Source organism: Pseudonaja textilis, chromosome 3 (genome assembly GCF_049901715.1).
Source record: "Pseudonaja textilis isolate UNSWEBS1 chromosome 3, rPseTex1.2, whole genome shotgun sequence".
NCBI classification, from domain to species: domain Eukaryota; kingdom Metazoa; phylum Chordata; class Lepidosauria; order Squamata; family Elapidae; genus Pseudonaja; species Pseudonaja textilis.
The window spans coordinates 111,928,938-111,953,119 of record NC_141992.1 but is presented as its reverse complement, the minus strand read 5'-3'; the positions used below and the strand labels follow the sequence as shown (position 1 = coordinate 111,953,119).

The 24,182-nt window shown below is 38.4% G+C and overlaps 1 long non-coding RNA gene across 10 annotated transcripts in view; it reads left to right on the top strand.

Moving 5' to 3' along the window:
- The window catches only part of LOC113436527 (uncharacterized), a 156,458-nt gene that overhangs the window by 12,780 nt on the left and 119,496 nt on the right, over positions 1-24,182 (top strand). For all 10 annotated transcript variants that reach the window (XR_015743057.1, XR_015743055.1, XR_015743053.1 and 7 more), the window contains exon 2: positions 21,462-21,676. This is a non-coding gene — a long non-coding RNA (uncharacterized LOC113436527). The remainder of the gene's footprint in view (positions 1-21,461; positions 21,677-24,182) is intronic.

The following is a 24,182-nucleotide window of genomic DNA, read 5'->3' as shown; positions in this document are numbered from 1 at the left end:
CTTTTCAAAATGTCACAGTGTCTTAAGTCATGCACTTATAGCATTTTTGTGACAGAATGACATACAGATTTAAATTTTCATAGACTCTTGTTTTGAGTAAAATACAGTAAAATACTGTCTACCTTTTTAGAATGTTACCAAATCTATTACAATGCCTATGTCAAAATTCAGCACATGTGTACTTTAGCCAATCAAATCAATGGATTTTTTAAATCCTTAAATTTAGCTTTCTCTTCTATAAAAAATATTAAGTTTGAATCAAGCTTTTGAAGAATTCATATTGAGTAATGACAGGCAGAAGGAAATATAGCAAGAGATAGGTTGAGCTTCTCTCAGAGAAGGAGACTAGGCAAAAGACCTAAGTCTAAAAGCCAGATGTTTGTCTATTCGTTCACTGGGTCTATATGCCAATCCAACAAAACTCTGAACAGTTCTTTTTTTAATATAATATTTTTATGTTGTTCAAGATAAGGTTAAAATATAAAATACAAAACTCAAAAAAGCCCCAAAAGTGCAAAACTATCAAAACATTTAAAAATGCATCAAAAAACCAACACATATACACATTCTCTCCTATAGTTGAATACTGATTAATATATTACTACCTCTTGCAAAACAGGCCTTTCCAAAAATTTTAAACTACTAAATCTATTTGCAAATTGTTGACCTGTTGTCTTTATGTTATATTAGTGATGGAGTAGTTTACAGGAAAAACAATAGTAAAAAATAGTAATAATAAAAAAATTATACTTTCAAAACTCTGTTAACAAACTCTTATTGTAGTTCATTTATAGAAAGTTTACCATGGCATCTTATCTATTCCATGTTATCTAAATGTTATAAATAGTTCAAGTCAAATATCAAAGTTTGTTTCTTAATACCATCTCTTATAAATTGTTGTTTAAATAAATATAATAAATTCAGTCTCCAGAATAAGTCTTTTCTGATCAAAGTGCAAACAGAAGTAGTTGCCAGTTAACTGTAATAAATCCATCCAGTCTCCCTCAGTCTTGGTAGAAGAAAGGAATTTGTCACTTCCCCTTTCAGTCAGAGTCCTGATATTGAAGGAATATGCAGACTTAAACTTTGGAACAACAGATGAAATTCACTGCCTTAGTTCTCCAGCCATGAGAATATCTTTGATTTGGAATTGGATCAAATCCTTCTGTGTACCTTTATCCAAAGTTTCATGCCGTAACATTTTTTTTTGAACAATCATCATTTCATCTAGCTTTTGAAAGAAAACTAGTTAGGAGCTACATATTCCCCTACCCTCCTTTCTTAGGTTTCAGACTCTCTTCAGCCATTTTAATATGTAAAACTTAAATCATTGAGAACAAAGAAAGTATGTTTTCCTCTATATTTCAATCCAAATTTGTAAAAAAAAAAAAATTAGATGTCAAGTGTTATTCCCTCTTTGACTTTGGATGGGGTTCCATTGCTCCATGGATAACTATCTTATAATCTGTGCATCTTGGATTTATAGCTGCTGCTTGAAGAGAAATGGTAGCCATAGAAAGGGTCTTTTTGTGCCTGAAGTGCTAATTATGACTTTCTTGAATTGGGAAAACTCATTGTCATTCATATTGAGCTAGATTCCTGTTATCTGGATATTGCAATGAACTTTGCACGGAGTTGGCCTTAAAAACTACCCCAAAGCTCCACTGTAATGATGGAAACATCTTAAGTTTTTTCATGTAGCAGTTTTACCATAAAATCTGCAGTTATTACCAATTTCCTTTCTGGTGTAATTTAAGGTGCAAGTTATCACGTTTAAAGCCCTACGTAGCTCAGGATCTGGAAAGCTAAAGGACTGCCTTCTTCTAGTGGCTTCTGCCTGCTCTGGAAGATTGAGACAGGTATGCTGTCTCTAGGTCCTTTTTTAAGGAATGTTATCTATATGCACCATGACAAACTTTCTTGGGCATGGCCCCCTTCCTGGAAAAATATTCCTCTCAAAGTCAATGACTCCCACCTTATTGGGTTGTTGGAAAGCCATTAAACTCTGGAAATTTCAAGTAGCCTTGGTCTTGAAAATAGAATTTGGAAGCTGTATGAGCTGTTCTTAGGCTGAAATTGTTTTTAACAACAACTTTACTTCAATTATTGAAATATTTTATAAACCCCCTTAGAAACTTGTCTGAATTAAAATGACTGAAAATTAATTAAAATGACATGATAAATTTGTTGACTTTTATTGTCAAAATTATTGAAAACTAAGGAAATAAGTTTCCAATAGTAAAGATCAGTTAGGTTAACATAGTTCATTTTTAAATTAATATAAGCATTTGTAATGTTATAGTTAATACTGTTTCTAAGAGAGTGGGATACCTTTTGTGCAACAAAAGAGCAAAAATTAAGATGATTAAATATTTTGCATTTACAAGTGCATTTTAAAATTCACATTAATTATACAATTTTGAAAAATTAGATTGGATAGAATAAGTGAGAAAATGGCTAAGAAGATTTAGTAAATGCTTGGCAAAGGAATTTGGGCAAATTTTGTGCCTGTGGGGGAGTTATAGCCAACAATGAGTTAGCTACTCTACCAGATTGGATAAATACTATTTAAACTTAGAGTGCAATAATCAAAATGCAAGACACATGTTTATATTGTTGGTGAAAACAGATTTTGCTAATGTTGCTGCTATTAGGGATTAGGCAGAGTATTAGGGAAGGTTATGTTTTTTACACAGTTTGTTCTATAACCTTCTGCTCTCCTTCATCACACAATAAAATCAGACAATATTCTAATGAATATAACAGAAGTTCTGGTATTAAAAAATTACAAAGAAGCTAGTAACTATCTCATCCTGAAACTTTCCACCAGAACCATTCACTTTACATATTCATTCATGATATAGGATAATAGTTAAAATGTTTCTTTAAAGACTACTAGAACAATGCAAGTGAAATACACAAAAACACTGTAGAAATATTAAATATTATTGTTTTAATAGAGTTATAATTAAGCCATATATATCTGTAATATATTGGGAGCAAGTATGGGGATTCTCCCCTGCTGGCAAAAAAGTTAGAATCAACAAAATTGAAAATAATCAATGCTAAAAAAATCTTATTTTTCTTGCAAAGAGGAGAAGCTGTCTTTTATAGGAATGCTTTATATAACATTCTCAAACTTCATAGTTACAACAGGTATAACAGTTACAACAGTTATAGTATATGGCAAACTGCTATTTTTAATGCACATTTAATAGATATGATTGAAGGTCTGATACCTTAATACCAAGTGTGACTCAATAAGCAGATGAGATTGTGTGAAATAAAAGCATGCCTTTTGGTTTGGAAATTCTGAAATATTTATGAAGTGAGGTTGGGGGATGGAAAAGAGTGTTCACCCAAGATGACTGGGTGACTTGGATTTTCTGGATGGTAAAAATGCTTTGATCAAAATTTCCTGTCAACACATGCAACAAAAGATGATAAATCTGAGGAAACCTGAGACTGGTTTTGGCCAGGTAACACAGAAGGTGTTTTTTTTTAAAAAAAAAGGAGGAAGCTACCATTGGTCAGACTCCATTTTTATAGGTGAATTGGGGATCTCCATGTTTTATGTATGGGTTCTTTCTGATGACTCTAGGAAGGCAGCATGTACCAGTCTTACAGGAATTGGAATAGTTTAGAAGTGAAGTAGTATGTCAGTGAAGGGAAAAGAAGGAACCCAAAATGTCATGCAGGACTGGGAATGAGCGCCACTTTAACTATATTACTTTGTTTTCAGTCTACTACATACCTGATGCTTTGTAGTGTATAATGCACCATAAAAAGTAGGATCCTGTCTCATACAGAGTAGGGTCCTGTCCTCATGTAAACAGAAGGAAGGATGGGGTGGCAGAATAATACAAGATGATTAGGCACAAATGCAAGTACACACCCTTTGGCATTGTTTGGACAAAGGAGTTAAGCTGTCAAAATGTCACTAGCAGGAATTGTCCAAGGTGAGTGGGGCGTGACCTTTGTCCTTGCTTGTCACTTCTTGGGGTCATCCTTCAGGGTCTTTGGTCCTATTCCCAAGGAGGTCACCACTGAGGTATTGATGGCAGGTCAACCTTTTGCTGACGTTTTGCCAGAGACTTTGGTGAGGTTTTCCAGCACTGATCTTCCCACCTCCTCATTAGCTATTGAAGGCAGCCTTCAGAGTAATGGCTGCTTTTTCTGGGGTTTTAAAAGGAATGTTACAGAAAAAGACATAGTATCTTTGAAAGCAGAGAACTAGATCCCAGAGAATAAGAATACTAAATGGGGAAAGTCTCACACCCAGAGACCCTGGTTCTCTGCAAATGCAAGCTTCTGTAACCCTTCCTGTTGAAATGGTGATTTACTTAGGGGAGGGTGGGAGGATGATTGTGGAACATGATCACTTAATCGTTTATGAATATTCTATGGAATGATCAAGTTAACGTTCAGGATAGCAGATATGTTTTTTTCTTATCCCCCTCCCCCAAATTAGTCTTTGTACGGATGTTGTTCATTTACTCATGCAGATATGAATGGATTCAGGTAGGTTTCCTTTGCATTTTACAGCTTTTATGTATTGATGACTATTTCATTCTTGGTTGTCTTCCTTTTTCTTTTTTAAAACATGGCAATGCCACCAGCCTCAATTTTTATAAGAAAGGCCATGCATATTGTTGGATCACTAAAAAGAACAATGAATTGGGCAACTCAATTGAAACAGCATTTCAGGGGCACTCGGTGCAATTTAATCTCAGGTTCTTCAATGTGAGTTAAATCCATGTAAATCTGGGCTGTGAATTTTGATTTAGGGGTGTGGATGGAAATAACAGTCACAGTTTCATTTTGAACAAAACACTTCCATTTAAAATGAGATGTAGATCTGACTTTAAAAGAGATGCACTTAAGAAATGTCACTCACCTTTTTGAGGGTTTCTACATAATAAATCTCCTCTATCTTTCCCTTCTCTCTCTTTTCCTTTCTTCTTTCTTGTTTTAACATGCCAGTACTACTGGAAAATAAGTCTGATAAGTGAGATTTTAATTAAAGGTCTTGCATTTAGGATTAGATGTAGAAAAACAAAAACTGAAATAAACAAAATAATTTATCATTTTTCTCTCCAAAAATAATGCAATAAAATAAAATGCTTACTTCATATTTTCTTGTGTTTTGCCCCAGTTTGGGATGTACTTACTTATAGGTAAAGTTCATTACAATTAATTAAGAATATCATAATTACCATTGAGTTTAGGAAGAGAGGTAGGACATTGAAGAAAAAAATGGTAGCAATTTATCAGGAAGCATAATAAAGCTCCCCAGAATGTATTACATATAAAAAGGTGAAGAAACATCTTCAATCTTGGCTAATAGTGTTATCTAAGGAGGGAAGGATAGCGCAGGGTTGGGGAGGGCTACACAAAGCCCACTGAAATGAAGTGAGAGCATTTCAAGAGTAGCTTCCATTTAATGGGGCTGCAGTGAAAAGATTGTGCACATCAACTCATTACACTGATTAATGACGATTTGAAAATCATTTATTCTGAGGATATACATATATCTATTTAGTGTTATCTTAAGGATATTACTATAAATTAGATCAAAATGATACTATATTTTAGTAAATGTGAAATCATAAGGACATAAAAATGCAAAGAATGTCGACATTGCAATATGGTTATCAACAGGCTTTTTGGTCTTTTTTTGTACAGTATGGCCAAAAAATGAAAAATGCATAAGACAGGTTCACTTAAATTATCAATGGCCATCAGTGTTAGGTATGAAAAAGAGTTCTGTGTATGAAATTTCAGGCATTTACAAATAAGTGGGTCGTAACAATGCTGCATAGATTCTATTGACATGCAAAGAGAGAGAGATGGCGAATCTTTAAGTGTGCATATAAGCAGAGCAGGCAACTATCCAAACGCACAGGCGTTTTATTAAAATCTCAGACTCCCAAAACATCCTGGAATCGCTAAATCAGCTTGCATTCCACAGTTTAAAAGAAAGATGTGTATCTGTTTCTCATTATAGAGTGGTGAGAAATTCTTAACTTTTACAAAGCAAAAATCTTATTCTGCCATTTGAGGTTTATGTTTCTCAGAGAAAGCCCTTTGCAAGAGCCATTTATTCGCTACAGAATAAATGGAGATTCCTGAAAATGTGGACAGCTCCACGCTAATCCCGTCGATGGCTCGGTCGACTGTTTCCTATGCTTAATGCCGCCTGGAGAAGAAAACCATTAGAACAGCCTGTTTCAGAAATACTGAAATACTGCACGCAAATTGGATTGTTTGTAAATAATTGTAAAATGTTTTTTTTGAATAGGTGGTAGAAATAATTGTAAATCTTTGTCAATTTATCTGTACAGTTCCTGCTCAAATTATTTTTAATTGTTTCTGGTTTTTTAAAGCAAATACTTAGTCTTCAGGTATTCAGCCAGGGAAGGTTGCGGGAACTGAGAAACAACCCCTTTTTAGAGATTGTGGGAAACTCCAGTTAAAATACAAGAAACCGCATATGGGGGGGAGTCTTTCAACTCTCCAGCCCTAAGCTTTAAAACACTTTTAGCGATTTAACTCGTTGATTATTTTAATCAAGCCGAAAGGAAAACTCTCGAGGTCAACTTCATACTATACATATCTTCAGCTTTATTTTAATGCCAGCCTTTTATTGTTGCTTGTTTTAAAATAACTTTATCCTCGTTTTTATGACAACTTCCAAATGTAAATTAGAGGATCAGGTGTTGAACAAGGACGGGGGAAGGATCTTCGTTTTAAATGAAATAATCCTAGAGTAATGGATACCTCAGTTGCTTCACCGAGACTACGAAGAGAAGTCCCTGAATCCATTTAACCTGCTAAAAATGCCTGTCACCGGGGTCTCTTTTTGTATCGTTGTTATTTCGACCAACACACATGCACACACAGCGACTTCCTTATTTCTGTCTCTCCCTTTTTTTAGTCCTCCGCTAACTGGCGTTTAAGGCCAAGATTGGGGATAATGGAAATAGCATCAGGAGACAATTACCCCTTTCAGAGTATTCACTTCCCCCTCACAGACACTGTTATTTCAGAAATAGGATCATTTGATTTCATATTGCACTAAATAACACCCAGCCGACTTAAATTGCCAGCTTTTGAAAAGCCACCCCCTCGGAATAAAATTGCGGGAGTTTCCTGCTATAGTTTTAAGGCAGGGTTTCAGAGGAAGGAAGAAAAGCGCGCGCCTGCCTGCCTTGTGCGCAACCGTTGGTAGTGGGGGGCGGGCGCCCCGCGCTGGGGTCCCGCGGGACCTTCCCTTCGAAGGCACATGCGCGGGGACCGCTTTTACGGGGGGGGGGGTGACGTGCTCCCGGGTTTCGGCGGTCAGCGTGGCTCAAACTCGAAAGGTCGGCCTGAAGGCTGGCCGGGGGTGGGGGTGGGAGAGAAAGAAACGCGCAGCACCGGCCTGCGGGCTCCGCCTGACCCGCAGCAGTCGGCGTCTTTTTCGCCTCAGCCTAGCCTCGCCCTCCTCTTTCTCGACTGGGGTCGCGTTGGCCGTGGAGACAGAAAAGAAGGTGCCGCGAGCAGACGTACCGGCGGCGGCGCAGCTGGAAGCGTTGGTGGCGCGTGCGGGCCTATCCGGTTTTTTTTTTTTTTTCCCCTGACCGCGCGTCCTACAGAATGTGAGGGAAAGGAGCTGCCGGCTTTCCTCTGCGGGTCCGCCGCGACGGAGGCGGGCTTCTTCCTCCTTTCCTCCATTCCGGCACGGTCGACCGCTCCCTAGCAAAGAAAGCAGCCCCGTCGGCTCCCCCTCTTCCTCACACCGCCCAGGTGACGCTGCCGGGTCGATCGGCGCCGCTCGGCAACACGCCGAAGGTCTCTCTCTGTTCAAATGGCGACTCCGCTTCCCAAACTCTCACCCCGGACTTTTCCTTACGGCTCGGCCTTCTTGTCTCGGGATTCGGCCTGGCGTCGTTCCCTCAGCTCTCTCGGAGCCCAGGCGGGGGAGCTGCCTCCTCGGAGGTGCTCCTGACGATCTCACGTGCTGGTGGTATTCTTTGTCTTAACTTAACCCCCCCCCCATTTCCCCCTCCCCCCATTACTAATTAGGTGGGGGAGAGAAAGCAGGCAGGGAAGGAGGCTCTGGGATTGCCTGCGCGCTCGTCTTGGCGGCTGGAGAAATGGTTCCTGGGACGTGAGATGCCCAGGTGGCCAGAGACACCGACGAACGCAGGCGACGCCCAAGAGGTTTCGAGTACCAAGCTTAAGCATTTGCCTTAGAAGTTAGCTATACCAAAGCCAAAGTGTATTCCTCCTCCCCTCCCTCCTCTCTCCCACCTCTCTCAACCCCCCCTCCCCATCGATGTGCTTGTGAGGGAAGTTCTAATATCAGCGTAAATTTCATTTAAATTGATGGGACAGGTGGATTGATGAGTGCAGTTCGATCTAAATTAGGCTGCAGTCGGATGCATTTCACCTTCAGTCTGACGTTGTTTGGTACAGACATGCATGGGGTATGAGTGCAGGAATCCCGTTCTTGCTGGTCTTTCTTTAAACACACACTTTCTCTGGGGTTCCTGCCCTTATTTTGAGCCAGACTTGAGTTATTCAAGGTATTTGTTCTTAACTCTTCCAGGGAAATAATTGAGACATAAAAGTTTGGGTAAGAACTACTCACTGAAATTAAATAATTTTACTGAATCCACTTGCTTAGAATTGCAGAGTGGGTCATATTCCTTGCTTAAAAGTTAGTATTTCAAACCAAAATCAGGGATTGCAAAATGAGTGGCACTTATTTTTAGCTACTGCTATAACACACTTTCTTGGGCTTCACTGAATTTAATAGAATTCAATTCAGTTATATATATGCTAAATCAATGTTTAGAATCAGATTGTAAGAATAGCTCTTCCTTGCATCCTACTAAAAATGAAGATTAAATATTAAATATTGTATCTAATTAAGTAAAACATATTTTTCATATTTTGGAAGATATTTCCCATTTGGGGTTTTTTGAAGCATTTTCCTTTATAAGCCACAAACCAGAGAAGCAGCTTCCAAGCAGAGGGATTGTGATCAATATGGAGCTTATAGATTCAAGAAGGCTAAATTAATCCAGGTTTGCTTCAAGCCTGAAATAGTTTTGCAAATGGAAGTCATTCTAGTGATAGATTTCATTTGTTACAGAACTGAATTTTATTTTTAAAAATTCCCAGAATTCCCAGTAAGCAAAATAGATAATGGAAGAAATGTGTGGCAGTAGTTTGGCTTGTAGTATTAAACCACTAAGGCATTGAAACAGTCATCTTTAGTGCTTTTCTCATTCTTAACAATAAACCAGATTTTCTGTTCTTTGATATTCCCATCCTCAACTTATCCTCAAGGTAGAATATGACATGAATCTTCCTTTCATAGTTGTCCAGTCTTAAAGATGACATTGAATTTATGTTAAATTTGTAAAGTATTACATTTTGTGATAATTTATATAGTTTCCATGCATGTTCTTTTGCACTAAAAGACTAGATGAAGCTTTTATTTTCCATCAGGTAAGTATGTTGAAGTTGCTACAGACACCATTGGGCTCAAAATGCACAGGCATTTTCATTTAAATATGCATGTACTATGCAGGCTTCACATCTGTGGCCACTTACAGCCTGGTATCAAAGAAATATGTTTAATATGTGGGCCTAATCCATTGCATAGCTGTCCCACAGAGCCTTATTACAATTAGTGGAAGCCATTGGGGTCTTATGCTGTTCCCACTCAAATCAATTAGGCCCCTGCTGGAGAACTTTCCTAAAAAAACAGCAGGACCAACACAAACTGCAATTTTCTGTTTCCACACAACTTGAATTCATTTTGCCCAAACCATCCACAATTAGAATAAATATAGTTAAACAGCTGTATCATAGCACTGTTGATCTCATCTAACTGTAGGCATGTGCTTAGAAATATTTTTCCAAAGACTGTACACAATTCATATTAGTGGCCATTGTCATCATGACACCATCATTTGACTGGTATGTAGGTCTAAATGTTTTAAATGTAGTTTTGGCCAAAAAAAAAGGAAATGTGAGATACTTAAAATGTAAAATGTTATTTTGAGCACATTTTTCTTTGCATAGAAAAATATGAACATCAAAAATAAACATGAATACACTCTGTTTAAGGGTATGACTTTCTGCATAATCTAAAAAATTGCACAATGACAAGAAATTGCAGGTCTTTCTTCTGCACTTAAGATTGCACCGTGCAATTTTTAATTAATGTTTGCCGAGAACATTGGTTAAAAAGCAAGTTTCTTGGAACACTATACCCTCCTACTTGCTCAGATGGTAGGAGTGAATGTTAAGAAAGCTTTGGACAAAATGCTTCTGTTCTATATGAGATGTAAGGTGTGAAAACATGGAAACATTTGTTCTAAGTGTCAATATGGATGTTATATGTGCTCACATGCTTTCCATGATTTATTTATATTATGATAAACCATTAACAAACTGACAATCAGAATGTCTGGATAGGCCTCCACCCACCCTGGATTTGAATCTGAAAAACCAAACCATTCACAAGCATGCTATTTAGAAGAAAATATCCTAGTTTCTAAAGTAGGAGTTCAACAGTTTTATCACAAATCTTATTGATGGGATCTCAGTAGTTTTATTTAGCTTTTTTTCAGACTTGGAATGCATTTTTTCCTATTCTTTGAATGAACTCAGAACAGCAAGGAAAGTTTTGCCCCCCTTTGGTCTTAATATAGCAAGAGATAAACTACAGCTGGCTAGGTTTTCACAACTCCTAGGTCAAATCCACATAAATCCCATTATGATTTAGTGCAACTCATCACCCATATAACATCAGGACTGAGGATTTGAACAGAGACCTTGGCCCCATTGCATGTGTATGTATGCACACAAATGCACACACCATTCTTTATTCACATCACACGTTAAGAATCTAAGAAAGTGTTTAAATAAGACCAGAAATTCCAACATAATCTGAGATCCTATAAAGAGGTCTTGGGGAAAAAAACAGCTGGAGGTTCTGGGGATTCTCCCCTATAGCATACTGGCCTTCTATTAGACTTATCTGCACATTGTGGTTCTGGGGAGAATGGGAAGGAAACCAGGTTCCCCCACATGTGCTCTAAAAAGCTTGTGATTAGAATCCAGATGTAAATCTATGATCAATAACCTGATAACAATCTATCCTATCTGTGAGCAAGCAGAGAAAATTAGTATTTGAAGAGCCATCCAGACTCCTCTAATGGACCAGTCCATTCAAGAGAGCTTACTCTTAATTAAATCTATTTAGGATTGATTCTAAAGGCTTTGAGTCTCTTAAAACCCATACATCCTAACATTTTCACCCCCTCCACCCCAGATCAAAATTCATTTAGTATACTGTTTTCCTGAAAATCATGTGAGAGAAATCCATATTATAATCTTTATTCTATTGTGGAGTGAATCTGAAAGAAAGGGGATGTCAGTTTTGAAAGGGGAATTTCCTTAATTTTCTTATGTGACTTATTGGGAGGTGGGATTCTAAGTGGTACCATCCAGATCTCCTTTGCCACTCTGAGATATTAGTATCTTTAATACTAAGAAGCAAATACTTCTAAGATCTGGAGAAACAGATTCCCAGATGAATGTCAATTCTCTCTTTTTTTCCTCGAACCAAGGAGGCTACTGTTATTTTCATTTCAGTTTGACTAATGTAGTGTTTGTTACATTGAAGCAGCATTGAAGGTAGGGGATGGTTTTTAAAGGCAAAACAAAAAACAAAAACCCACAGAGATTTGTGTAAGCAACTGCAGGTATATTTAAAAATACCCGGAGAGTGATTCAGCTCGAGACCTTGCAATGCTACTATTGAGGCTGGGCCACTGCCTCATTATTTCCAGCCATGAATTTGTTACCGAGCTGTGTCCGAAAGAGAAGCCGACAGCTTCTGCCAAGCTGCAGTATAAACTGGCTTGCTTTACTTACAGCAGATCTGTAGGGAACTAAAATCAACCTGGCGTTGCCACACTTGCAAAGAAGGAATGAAGGGCTGGATTCATCCATGTGCTATATAAACAAGAGCATCTGTACACCGTGTCCTCCAGCGAAATATGCAAATTGGCTTCAATTGACCTGTAAGAGTTTATTATACATTCCTCACTTACTATTGCAACAACTCAGCACCAATCATTCAGACCCACTGTTTTTCTTACATTTGCTTTCAGTAATGTTTATTTGGAATTTCATTTCAGCCACCTAGTATGTTGCTCCATCTGTTTCCCCAGAAATGCCCCCACTCCAACCATATGTAATAAAATAGTCAAGGAAAGGACTACAGGTTTCTAGCAATTAATAAGACCCCAGCAACCCATTTATTTAGCTGATTTATATCCCAACTTTCCCATACATAGCATTCACTACTTCCAGTTATCACATCCCTGTGAATAGGTTGGCTGAGAAAGAGAATGACTGACTCTTGAATTACCAAGCAAGGTACAACCCTGACCACTGTCTTGGGTACTGAAGCCTTTTGCCAAAGTTTCACACTTACAGAGATACACTTTGAAACATGTTCTGCCTAATCAGGCTTTAAAGTAAATTCTTTTCTGCATATATGTGCATATTAATACAACTTATCTTTTGTAAACCAGTATGGGTTGGTTATAAGTGACAATTTCCTTTCCTGTCATATGAATGCATCTTATTGCAGAGTGTAATCGAAAATAAAGTTGCACATATTGGTACTATAGTATGGTGTAAATCAATGAACATAAACATATACACTGACTTGTGTCACTAGCAATTCATTGTGCCTTATAGTGTAATTCAACCACCACTGTGCCAAAATAATAACAATGAACAGAATTTATATCACCATAGCAATGGTTGGGTGATAGTGTAAGATTATAATTCACTAATGAAGACATGACCTATGAAAGAAAGAAAAGATCAAGGCAGGAAGAATCCAGTAAAGCTAACGCACGTAGGATCATTATTATCAAAATTAATGAAGAGTTTTGTGGCACTACTGCTATTAATTTTTCTGAGAAATAATGATCAACAATAGCCTAAAGTAGGTGATATTCTCATAGGGCTATACATTCATTTTATTGGATTCTATATTCATTTCTGTTCATAGAACCACAATATTAATCTTTACCTTTTATATCTGATCTTTTGTCTTCACTTCTTAATAGTATATTTGGAGTGCATATTTGAAGAAATGCAGTCTGATCATAGTGAACTTCAGTGGCCTGAGATTCATGTCTTAACACAGCTGCATAAGTACAGTATCTGGCACAAGTTATATGCCCGTACAAGAATTCCCCACCCAATTCCAGGGGGGGGGGGGGAATGGAATAAAATCAGGGTGGGTAGTTGTGATTTTTTTTAAAAAAAACACCCCAATTTAACCTGAGCCATAACGTGCGTGTAACTCAATTTGCATTTGCCTCATTGAACAATAAGCTTAACACCCTCTAGCAGCAAAATGGTGTTCCTGCTCATTCCAGTTACAGTAACCACAGATCACTTCAACATTATCATATCCCAGCTCAGAATCAAAAGACAATCTGGGTTTATTTTTCCACCCCAAGCCAACCGGATACCATTGCAACAATACGTAGTGAAAAAAATATAGCACTTTGCTATCTCTTTTTTCCTGACCCCATAGTCAGGCTTGTATCTTGGTGCAGAGGTGGTGTAATAAAGCCCTCCCCACTCTTGGATCATTACATATACCAACCCTTGACTGACCAAAAAACGGAGTTGAAAATAATGGCACCTAACCCGGGAAATTCAAAGCACTTGCTTTGAAAGGTCCTGTGAATGTAAGATGGAGGCCATAATCTGTACAACTCAATTTATGCCTGCTGGCTCCTTTTACAAAACAGGGAAGGTTGAGCAGCACATTAAACCAGCAGTGAGGAAAGACATTATGTTTATTCAGAAGGAAAGTTCCTTTATGCCCCATGGGGCTTTCTCCCAAGTTAAGTATGAATAGGACTAAAATCTTAATCACTGCTGTCCTGTTAAAGGGAAAGGAGGGGGAGAGAGACAGCGACAGGGGGATTTAAAATGCTCCTATTGAAATAAAGTAAAACAAAAGGATCACGTCCGATATTTTTAATCTACTATGCACATTTATTTACGTGGAAATAACTATGAGTATAGCAGAAACTGCAAGGCTGTGCAGTTGCTTAAGTCAAAGTAAATCCTACGGAGAATCAAGAGGAAACTGGTTGAGGCTAGACAGGTATGGGCGCTAAATTGCTAGTCAGGTGTATGTCTTCCTCCTGCCGCCAAGCTTAAATTTCCGTTAGATAGTAGCTTCGTAAATATTACTAAGTAGTAAAAGTAATAGTGGATTTTAAAGTGCTATCAATCTGGATCTTTCTATACTACTAACAAAAGGAAAATATTTAGACGCTGCGCTAAGAAAGTTGCACGGCTTTGGGTCCGATTCTTGTTCCCTGGCCTGGTTTCGATCCACCAGTCCAAATTGTTCCCGCTTTACGGCTACGGTGCTCTTTAAACCTGATTCTTTTCCATCAGACGCTAATCAAGTAATTTCCCCATCCCAGCCCCATCAAATTGCTCTTTAGCTGTTGAACTGTGGAGTTTTGCTCCGCTTTTCTCATGCTAATCACCCCCATTCAGCAGCTCTCTTTGAGGCTATTTGTAGTGGAATAAATCTCCTTGTTTGCCTGCCGCATGATTAATTGATATTGTGCTATAGCGGTCGTGGAGGGGGGTGGGGTGGGGCTGCGGCGACTATGCCGAGCTGAAAAGGCAACGCAACATCGGAGCCCAGCAAAGGCGCTGAAGAGACAGCACCGCGCCGCCGAGGTGTCGCAAAGGTCGTCGAAGAGGGAGGAGGGAATAGACGGATCGCGTTTATTTGGTCCTATTTATTTACCCCTTAATAAAAGGTGCGATGAAAGGGGGGAAAGGCAGAAGTCTTTAGATCAACGCCCTCTAAATGCAGCCCTGGGGATGGGCATGGTGTCCTAACAATCTCTCCCTCCCTCCGAAAAAATAATAATCTTCCACCCGCCAATCCCCCCCCCTTTTCCTCAGTGGAAACAAAATATAATCTTTTGTCCCCCCAGGTTGCCTGTGTCCCGTCTGGAATGACGTCAAAATCGACCACGTTTCAGAGGGCAAATACAAATCCACCGCATTCCTTTGCGAGCGCGGCTGGGTTCTCACATGGTGCTAAGTCGTAATTGGTTTAAGCATGGTTAGTCAAGTAAGCCGCAGCCTCACTCCCAAAACAAACAGAACGGTTTGGCTCAGTACTATGCGTGGAAACTGTCGCCGTGGTTGTGCAAACACTAAAACTTTCGTTGATCTATCGCCCCCAGTTGTAAACACCCGTTCCCGCGGTTGCGTGGCGTGGAAAAGGAAGGGGAGGGGAGATGAAAGGCTTTTCTTGCAAATGCCCCTCCGCCGTCCTTTAAAGCGAAGTAAAATTCATTAAAACAAAAAAGTCCATGTGATCAAACGGATCCAGTTCCGCGAGAAGCCGCCTTGCCGAGGCCCAATAGGCGGCTGAGGACGGACTAGCAAGCCCTTTCGCCGCCGTGCGTCCTGAAGTCGCTGAAGAAGAAAGTCATTTCCCGGCTCCGGCCCAGCCTTGCCATATGGGCCGCTGAGGCATCTCTGGGCGTGAGGTGGAGGCTGCGGGCTTTTCCTCTCCTCCGCCCCACCCCCCTCCCAAGAGAAGTCATCCCGTATATTTGAGACACCCATAATGTTCCCACCGTAGTCCCTGGAAAGAAGAGGCCTGGGGGGACAGCGATGCAGGGCTCGGCCGCCATCCCCTCCTCATCCTTCGCCTCTTCGGCCGCGGCCGGCCAAAGCAGGCTCCTGCTTTAAACCGCAGGACTGCAGCGCGGCGCTTCAATTAAACAAGCCTGCTCTTTGCTTCTGGCTTGATGGCAAATATTTTCTTTTTTTTCTAAAAAGAAGACGAAGAAACTGTTCCCGTCTTTCTTCTTCCTCTCTATGCGGGGTAATTGATAGGCTCTAGGAGAGGTCAGGATTAGCATAAGAATTAAGAGCAGTAAATTAATTTAATATTCCGCGCACGTCTTCAATTGTTTCTCCAGACCTTTGTCTCCGCGGATGGCAAGCGAGAAGGTTCAGCTGCTCTTCAGCCAAACAACATCTGTGCAGTTAATAATTTGATAAATAGCTCACACAAATAGTTTCTGAATTATCTGCCAAGCCGAGACTCTTCAGGGCTTGACTCGCTTGCCAGGGCCGCCCGCGCAAAGGTTTGCCGGCGGCCGCTGGTAGCCTCGGTCGGTCGGCTTGCCCGGCGGGCGTCTCTGTCTCCCGTTTCCCTTCACCGTGCCTTTTCTCGGAAGCTCAAAAGAGGCCGACGAAAAGGCATAAAGAAGTAACCAGCCGCCCCCGCCAGCCACTGACAGTAAACCTGGCCCGTCAGGAGGGGCCCTCGGTTCAGGTTCCTTCCCCGCTGGGGGAGGAGGACCGGTCTGGAGGAAACGGCGCAGCGCTAAAGCGGGTTTTGAGGGAAACGTCACTGGATGTAGGAACCCGAGCGAGGTGACTCCCGGGTGTCCCCAGGCAGACGCGGCCTTTGGAAAACGACCTTGCAGAGAAGGGGTCTCCAACCTTGGCAACTTTAAGCCTGGCGGACTTCAAAGCTGGCTGGGGAATTCTGAGAGTTGAAGTCCGCTAGGCTTAAAGTTGCCATGGTTGGAGACCCCCGAGGATGTGGCATCCAGCGACGGGCAGGAATGGGCGACTAAGTTGGCGAATGTTTACAGTGGCACCAACTAAAATGTCACAAAGAACTATCAGGCTGAGCTAATAAAAAGCCACCTCTGCTTTGAAGGCTCAATGGACATCCCGAAAGAAATACCTACCACTCCCAATACTTCCAGATTCAAAAAAGGATTGAATGTATGCGTTCTGTCACCCAATCATAAAGAAAAGATATCTCTCGGACTGAAGCTTTTGCCGTTTTCAACATTTGGAGCTATCAACCGAAATTGGACTGCATGTGGATCGCAAAATATCAGACTGATGCTAGATGGCAGCAAAGAGACTGACCTGTCTCTATCAGCTGCTATTTTGGGGTCATCAGGATTTTTACAGCCCAGCTAGTATATCCATACCTTAGGTTCAATTTCCTCACTTTTTTTTCCAGAGTTTCTTTAGTTAACATGAGATAAATTTCTGTTTTGGGGTTTCTGGTATGGACTTATTTTTTTATGAATACTATATCCTGTGGTGACATTAAAATTATAGATCGGACTTTGATGTAAATTAGTGTTAATCTCAAATGGTGCTTCACACATTAATCTAGGAATAATCCAAAAATGTAATTAGATGGCGTATCTTAGTGATAACTTATCACATGATTTAAAATAGCAGCCTTTAAAAAATGAACAATTAGGATTTTTGTGGACTAGCACCCACTTTCCACAAATCCTGAGGTGATGTTGCATCCAACATTTTAACTTTAAAATGTCAACCACAGTAAATAATTAATCTCATACAGTGCTTCAAAATTTGCCTTTTTGGTGAAACCACCATTCTATCCCTCTAGATTTTCCTCAATAATAAGGATTCTGTTTATATTAACTATGGATTTATTGTAGAACAGTCCAGTTATTCATTTATCTGAAGTGAATGATGTGCTTAACTCTTCTAATGAAATTACAAAGCTGAAAGTGTTTAGTTGGATCAATTGTTTAGTTTGCCTTCAGTATTTTGTTTAATTTGTAGTTAACTCAGAGGTACAAATTCTTCTCCCTCTTAAATATGTTATTGACCAGAAGGACTCTTGAAAATGCTGAAAACTAAAGAGTGGTCTTGAATGAGAAGTAAATAACTGGATGTCCTTGCACTTTATTGGGAGCAGAGTAGTGTTGATCCTTAAATACTGGCAAACATTCTTCAATGACTTAATAGCAAACCACTTCTCAAATCTCTTTTTAAAAGATAATATTTTCAGGCATGTGGCTGAATGAGAGAAACCTAGCTTATTAGAGCTTGGTTAGTACCACAAGAAAGAGAATGAAAGAAAAAAAAGACAGAAGTGCTTACTTGAGTTCTGGAAGACGTCCTCCATCTCTCTTCTCTATTTGTTTACTACGACCATTTGAGAATCATGAGACTTCTGTGAACACCAGAGTTAGTTGCTCTTACCCTAAGGTATCTGGGTTAGAAAGCAGATAATATTCAATGGCAAATGAGATCCAACACAAGCCCAGGGAATAATACTTCATAAATTCAGTAAATCAGTGCAATTCAGTACCTTTGAGTGTAGTATGTGGTTCCTTAGTTAATTTAATATGTCCTACAATGGGATTGCAATCCTTAAGTATTCGTTAGTTTGCAATACAGAACTTGTCCTTCCTTCCTTCCTTTCTTTCTCTTTTTTCTTTCTTCTCATCCTGGGATTTTATGGTTAAGCCTATCATCCAAAGAATGAGATTTCCGAAAAGGCAACTATTATATCAAAACCAACTTTCCTTTGTAAAAAAAAAGCTATTTTGAAAAACCAAAACATTTTGCCACATTTTCCCCAGTGAATAGAGTTACAAAGTACTAGGAGTAACAGAAGTATAATGAAACATTTAATATGATTAAACCAGAGCACTTAACCTGAATAAGAAACATTCTTTTGTCATACTATCATGATATTTAAATGCAATATTTAAAAGGACTATTTTCTGTTTTCCTATTAGCGTTCTGGGATCTGTAGCCGTTCTATCAACCTGGGTTTTATTGTGGACACAAACACTATTTGCCCAGTGCTGATCTATGTCAGGTTTGATGGTAAATATTTTGATGACCATCAGAGATTCATTGAAGTATCTGAGATCAATGTTTTATTACGATTATTTTCATTTTACATCATTTCTACAGATTTTTTTTAATCCCTGAAAAATATGCAGTTTCTATGCATATGCAAATCACTTCTCAAATGATTTTAATAATGCTTGTTTCCTTACATGTTGACATATGCCATAATCCAAGATTTCAATAAATGAAGATAATGACAATTTGAAATTCTACACTCCTTTACAATTTCAATAAAATTATCAAGTAATCTAATAATCCCATGGCTGAAATTCTATACAGTCCTGTATGGTACTGGTTTCAAGACTTCACGTCTTAGTTGAGGACATGGTATAGCCAAACTGAGAAATATTTGATCCTTTTAATTTAAATAAAATTAAATATGTAAGTCTTAATGTTTATCTCACTAAAATTGATGGAATTTAAAAGTGCTAAATTATGCCTGTTATATTAATTGCTTTCTGAAGACTACAAACTAATAACATTTTACTCTTCTTCTGTTCTAGGTGAAATATCAGGAAGGAGAAATACTTTTATTTTATTTTATTTTAATACGGTTTTAAAAGTCTTTTTCCAAATCCAGAATTTACATTGATCCCTTTAGGATAGCTGGGATATGGCTGACTCTTCCTATCTAGTTCCAGAGCTTCCACTTTTATCTCTAAATTCAGAAACAAGTCTTGATATCTTCTTGTGCCAACCCTCTCTATATTGTACCACTTGCTGATCTCTCCTTACTTACCAGTTTACTGGTCCCACAAAGAAAGGAGGTAAAAATCTTCTCTATATTCTGTTGTATGCACCAAGAGTTTCCCTTAGCAGTAGCTTGTTTGGAGAGAATATGCACCTTTTTCTATCATTACCTTTGACAGCTTCCAGGATTCTCTTCTGTACTGCCTGAATATTTGTATTATTTATTCAGACCTCAAGGTTTGCAAAGATATTCTGGAGGTTAATGTCATCTGAGTTAGGCTCAAAAGGCATATATTAGCACTGTTCTGTTATTCAGTTGGTAATTACTGTTTCTGGAAATCTGAATTTTTCTCAAGGCCATCAAGCTTCGGAAAATAAATTGGGTACATGTGGCAGGCATACAGTAGTACCATCAATGTGTGTAAGAAGAGGGGAATCGTTTTGGAAAATCTCCTATGCAATCTGAAACTTGATATTTTTTAGAAATAGGAAGATTTACTTCTATCAGGATTGGATTGTAAGGCCTGTATTCACATTATAAATATAAACTAGGTGGATAATTATTCATCTTTGTGGATAATGTGGAAATATAGTACACAATTTAGAGATTTCTAGTTCTCACAGAACTGCAATTCCCAGTGTTTTCTGGGGGAAGAGAATCCCTGGAAAACCATTTTAATCTACAATATGTATATATAACAATTATATAACATAACAAAATATATCCAGTGGAAATCAACCAAGCTCCAACAACTTAGAACCAAGATACTGACATGTTCATTGGTAGAAAATGCATTCTCTAACTGTTAATCCTTAGGTAATCTAAATGGCACCATAAATATAAAACTGGCCTCATACAAATGGTAAAATTTAGACAAAACAGTTATTCCACGAACAAAATAGAAGGAAGTTAGTTAGCAACTATAGTCATAGTTGATACTATGAATGGGAATATTCCATACTGATACGTTTCTTCGCAGCTTTTATTCTTTCTCCTCCTTCTCAACATGTATATTGTATAGCATTTTAAATATATGTACATTATTTTATTGAGACCTTGCAATATATCTGGACTTCCTAAATAACAGCAGTCCATTTTTCCTTCACTATATTTTACTTGGAATTACCCTCTTCCCTTTATTTTTAATTCAAGGACATTTTGGATGGGGTATGTATTTAAGATCCCTCCTTGTACTAAAGCCAAGGCAAAACAAACAGATATTTATTTCGATCTCTAGCATTCTGCTTTTTTTGTCATAGAGAGAACAAATTGGAGGAACTTTATGGATTTTCAGCAGTGAGATTCATACATTATAGGTTTCCCTTTTCAGTTTTTCTTCTCAGTTTCCACATATATAACCGGAATACCACTAGAATTGGTATTCTGCCATTGTTTTTTTCTTATCCAACCACATTGAGTTTTGTAATATACTTTTGTTGGATTTAAAAAATATTTTGTTAGTTGCAAACAAATGAATGCCAAGTAAAAGAATACTGGCTTCTGAAAATTACTATCACACTATATTTTCATGTTGCAATGCTTAAAAATTTTATGATTTCTTCTGTAGACAGCAGGCATCTTTTTATCCAAATTTATTATTTTGTCATCTAACAAACTTAACAATATTTTTATTATTTATGGTAAGCATTTTTTTCTGATTCAATTGTTATTTTAAGCACACATATGTATTCACGTGGTTTTGGATTATCCGCTGAATACTTTATATGCTAGACAACCCACGTTGGGCCCCTTTTAATATTTGGATTTGTTAAGAAAGAATTATATAAGATGAACAAACACATTTTTAAAGCTAACACACATAGTCATGAAATAGATGTCAAGCTTGTTAGCTGTACCATTTCAGACTACAGTAATTAGATTACATATCTGAATGTTATAGGGAGCAAGGAAAACATTCTGAACTTCAAGTAGCCTGAGCTGCAAATGGGCATTTTTAATGTTACTCTTTCAGAAGGAAGTATCACTTTTGGGCTGATGCAAAACCTCAAAACAAGCCTTGAAGCAATGCTCCAAGACTGCAACATGATGGAACAACAGGGAGAAGTCCTATTCATGGCCAGCATTGGCTGGAGCAGATTGGACAGATTAGGTGTGATGGAAAATCAGTTAAAACTCATGTTAACTGAGAATAACTGTGGACAGAAGAAAGCAACTGTTGCCTGTCAGGTAAGTTTCAAATAAGTTTGAGATATTTGCTGTGTCCTATACAATATTAGTACCCTGTTTCTCCAACAATACGGCCTCCCCCAATAGGAAGTCCCAGCATGTTTTATAGGCATGAAATGAAATTAATCCCCTCCCCCCAAATTAAGGCCTATATTAAAACATGCAAAATGGGAGGGAAGTACTTTTGTTGCACACCCGATATGGTGCTGCCTGCGTTGACCCCGATACGAAGTGCCCCACCAACGCCAAGGTCAACATCCAAGCCGTCGCTGCCCGCCCGCCCAAAGATGCAAGGGGGGGGAATTAAGTCACCCCTGAAAAGACAGCCTAGCCATTTTTTCGGGGCTCAAAAATAAATAAGACCTGGCCTTATTATATGAGAAACACAGTATATTGTTATTGTCCTCTTATATCTTATGATCTCTTTTTCAGGCAGCTTGAGTGATGCAAACAGATGTAGTTGCATTACATGAAACACTGCTATCGTGTTTAGCATTGCAGAAATTATCTTGCTTTTTTGTTAAGTTTGGCAAAGATTGTTAAATAGAAAAGTGGCCCCTGTGTAGGTGCATAACAAGTACAGTTGATATGCCATGGAGACTCTAGGTTTCTATTTTCAGATGAAAATCAAGCTTGTTTTGTTTGTTGAGTTCAAGCAGCCAGTGGCAAAAAAAATGTCCACAATGCAAGATTGTGCATAAAAACTCCTTCACTCAATAGCCTAAAAAGCTTATTTTTGCTCTTGATGGACATTGGGATCATAAATTGTGTTGTTGAAGTGAATTCCTTTCAGTGAATCTTTTGCCTTGCTCAGCACTATAGTTAACTGTTTATGGATACAGGGGGCATAGTTTAAATTAGTGGTTAAGGCAACAGCCTAAAAACCTAGAAACTGGTTTCTAGTCCTATTTTAAGCATGAAAGCTGGCCAAGGTGACCTTGGGTGACCCAGAAAGTCACTCTCTCTCAGTCCAACCTAGCTCATAGGGTTGTTGTAGAGAAAATAGGAGGAAGAAAGAGTATTAGGTATGTTTGCTGCCTTGAGTTATTTATAAACAATAATGAAGGCAGGATACAAAAGTGGGTCTAATTGTTGCTTTCATTGTTTATTCAGAAAAAAGTAAAGGCAGTTCAACATTTATTTATTTACTTACTTACTTACTTACTTACCAACTCAACCATTTCTTGGCAACTTGCAATAAAAACAGCTATACTCTACTTGGAGAACAATACCATTAAGTAGCAACCAACATTTTTGAATACTGCTCCCAACACGCTACTCATAAACTTTTCAATCAACTTAGTAAAAAAGCAAATATTTTTACTTTTCATTAATAATAAAAAATTGAAAGCAACTTTTAGAAAGATTCTGATGGTTGAACCCATGTATTCCTTTTTAAGTCTTGGGAAATCCTAATGCCATCTCTCATGTCATGTCTGCTGGGTCTGGGACACTATCTTTGACCACATGCATTCTCTGATATCTGGTTTCCTCCAGACTTTTCCTGCTTTTTATATATGTCAGCTGCCTCTTATTAGCAAAAGATCAAAGTCTTCAGCAGACTTTTTCTAAGGAATACACATGTTTTGGGCTACTGTGCTGTCTCTTCATATGATTAATTTATATAAAGCTTCTGAACTGCCCTAAAGATCTTGAAATTGGAATCCATAAGATACATAAGAATACTATAACAAAAGTAATTATTCACTCTGATAAGATCTGTAGCTCCTCCAATCTGCAATGAATTATGTTTCTAGCATCTGGAACCTCAGGCAAAATGCATATGTATCCATTCCATTTTCAGACTTTTTTCACATTTTCTTGTTATTTAACTCTATCCTATTTTCCTGCTAAAATTTACTTCTGGAATCATTACTGTCTAAGGACAACAGCTTTAGATATAATAATTTGGAAGAAATGACCAAGCTTCTTTCTTTAGCTCTACAATTCTGAATCTTGCACCACACTTGCCTTTCATTGTTTAGTAAAATGTAATATGACAGTCAGAAAACTTAGTACATCAGTGCCTAGTTTGGCCTTCAGAAGAGAAGGAACTGGCTGACAATATTCTTTTTAGTCTAAAACAGCTTAAGCCAACTCCTCAGAAATGTTTCTTTGAATGGCTAGATTTTGCAGGTTGAAAACACTGGTTTATCATTATAGTTCCCCCCTCCCAGGCTCCAACTGCTGATAACATAACTATAGATAACATAATTATAGCTCCTTTAGCATCTGATTCAATTTTGAGATTCCCCTGAAGAAATACAATCATTAACTAAAGCTACACAGTTCATAAAATAACTCTATCCTTATAACACCATGTTGTGTATCTGATCTTATTCCATAATTAGATTTTCTGTCATGACCTCAGTGGCTTTGCTTGGGAGCATAAGGTTCCTGGTGCATATAATTAATGTTCAATTGAGCCTGTTGACACTCCCCTCCCAAAATCTTTTGGATCATCAAATGCTATAAAAGGCCCAAAACATTAGATCTAGAGAACCTC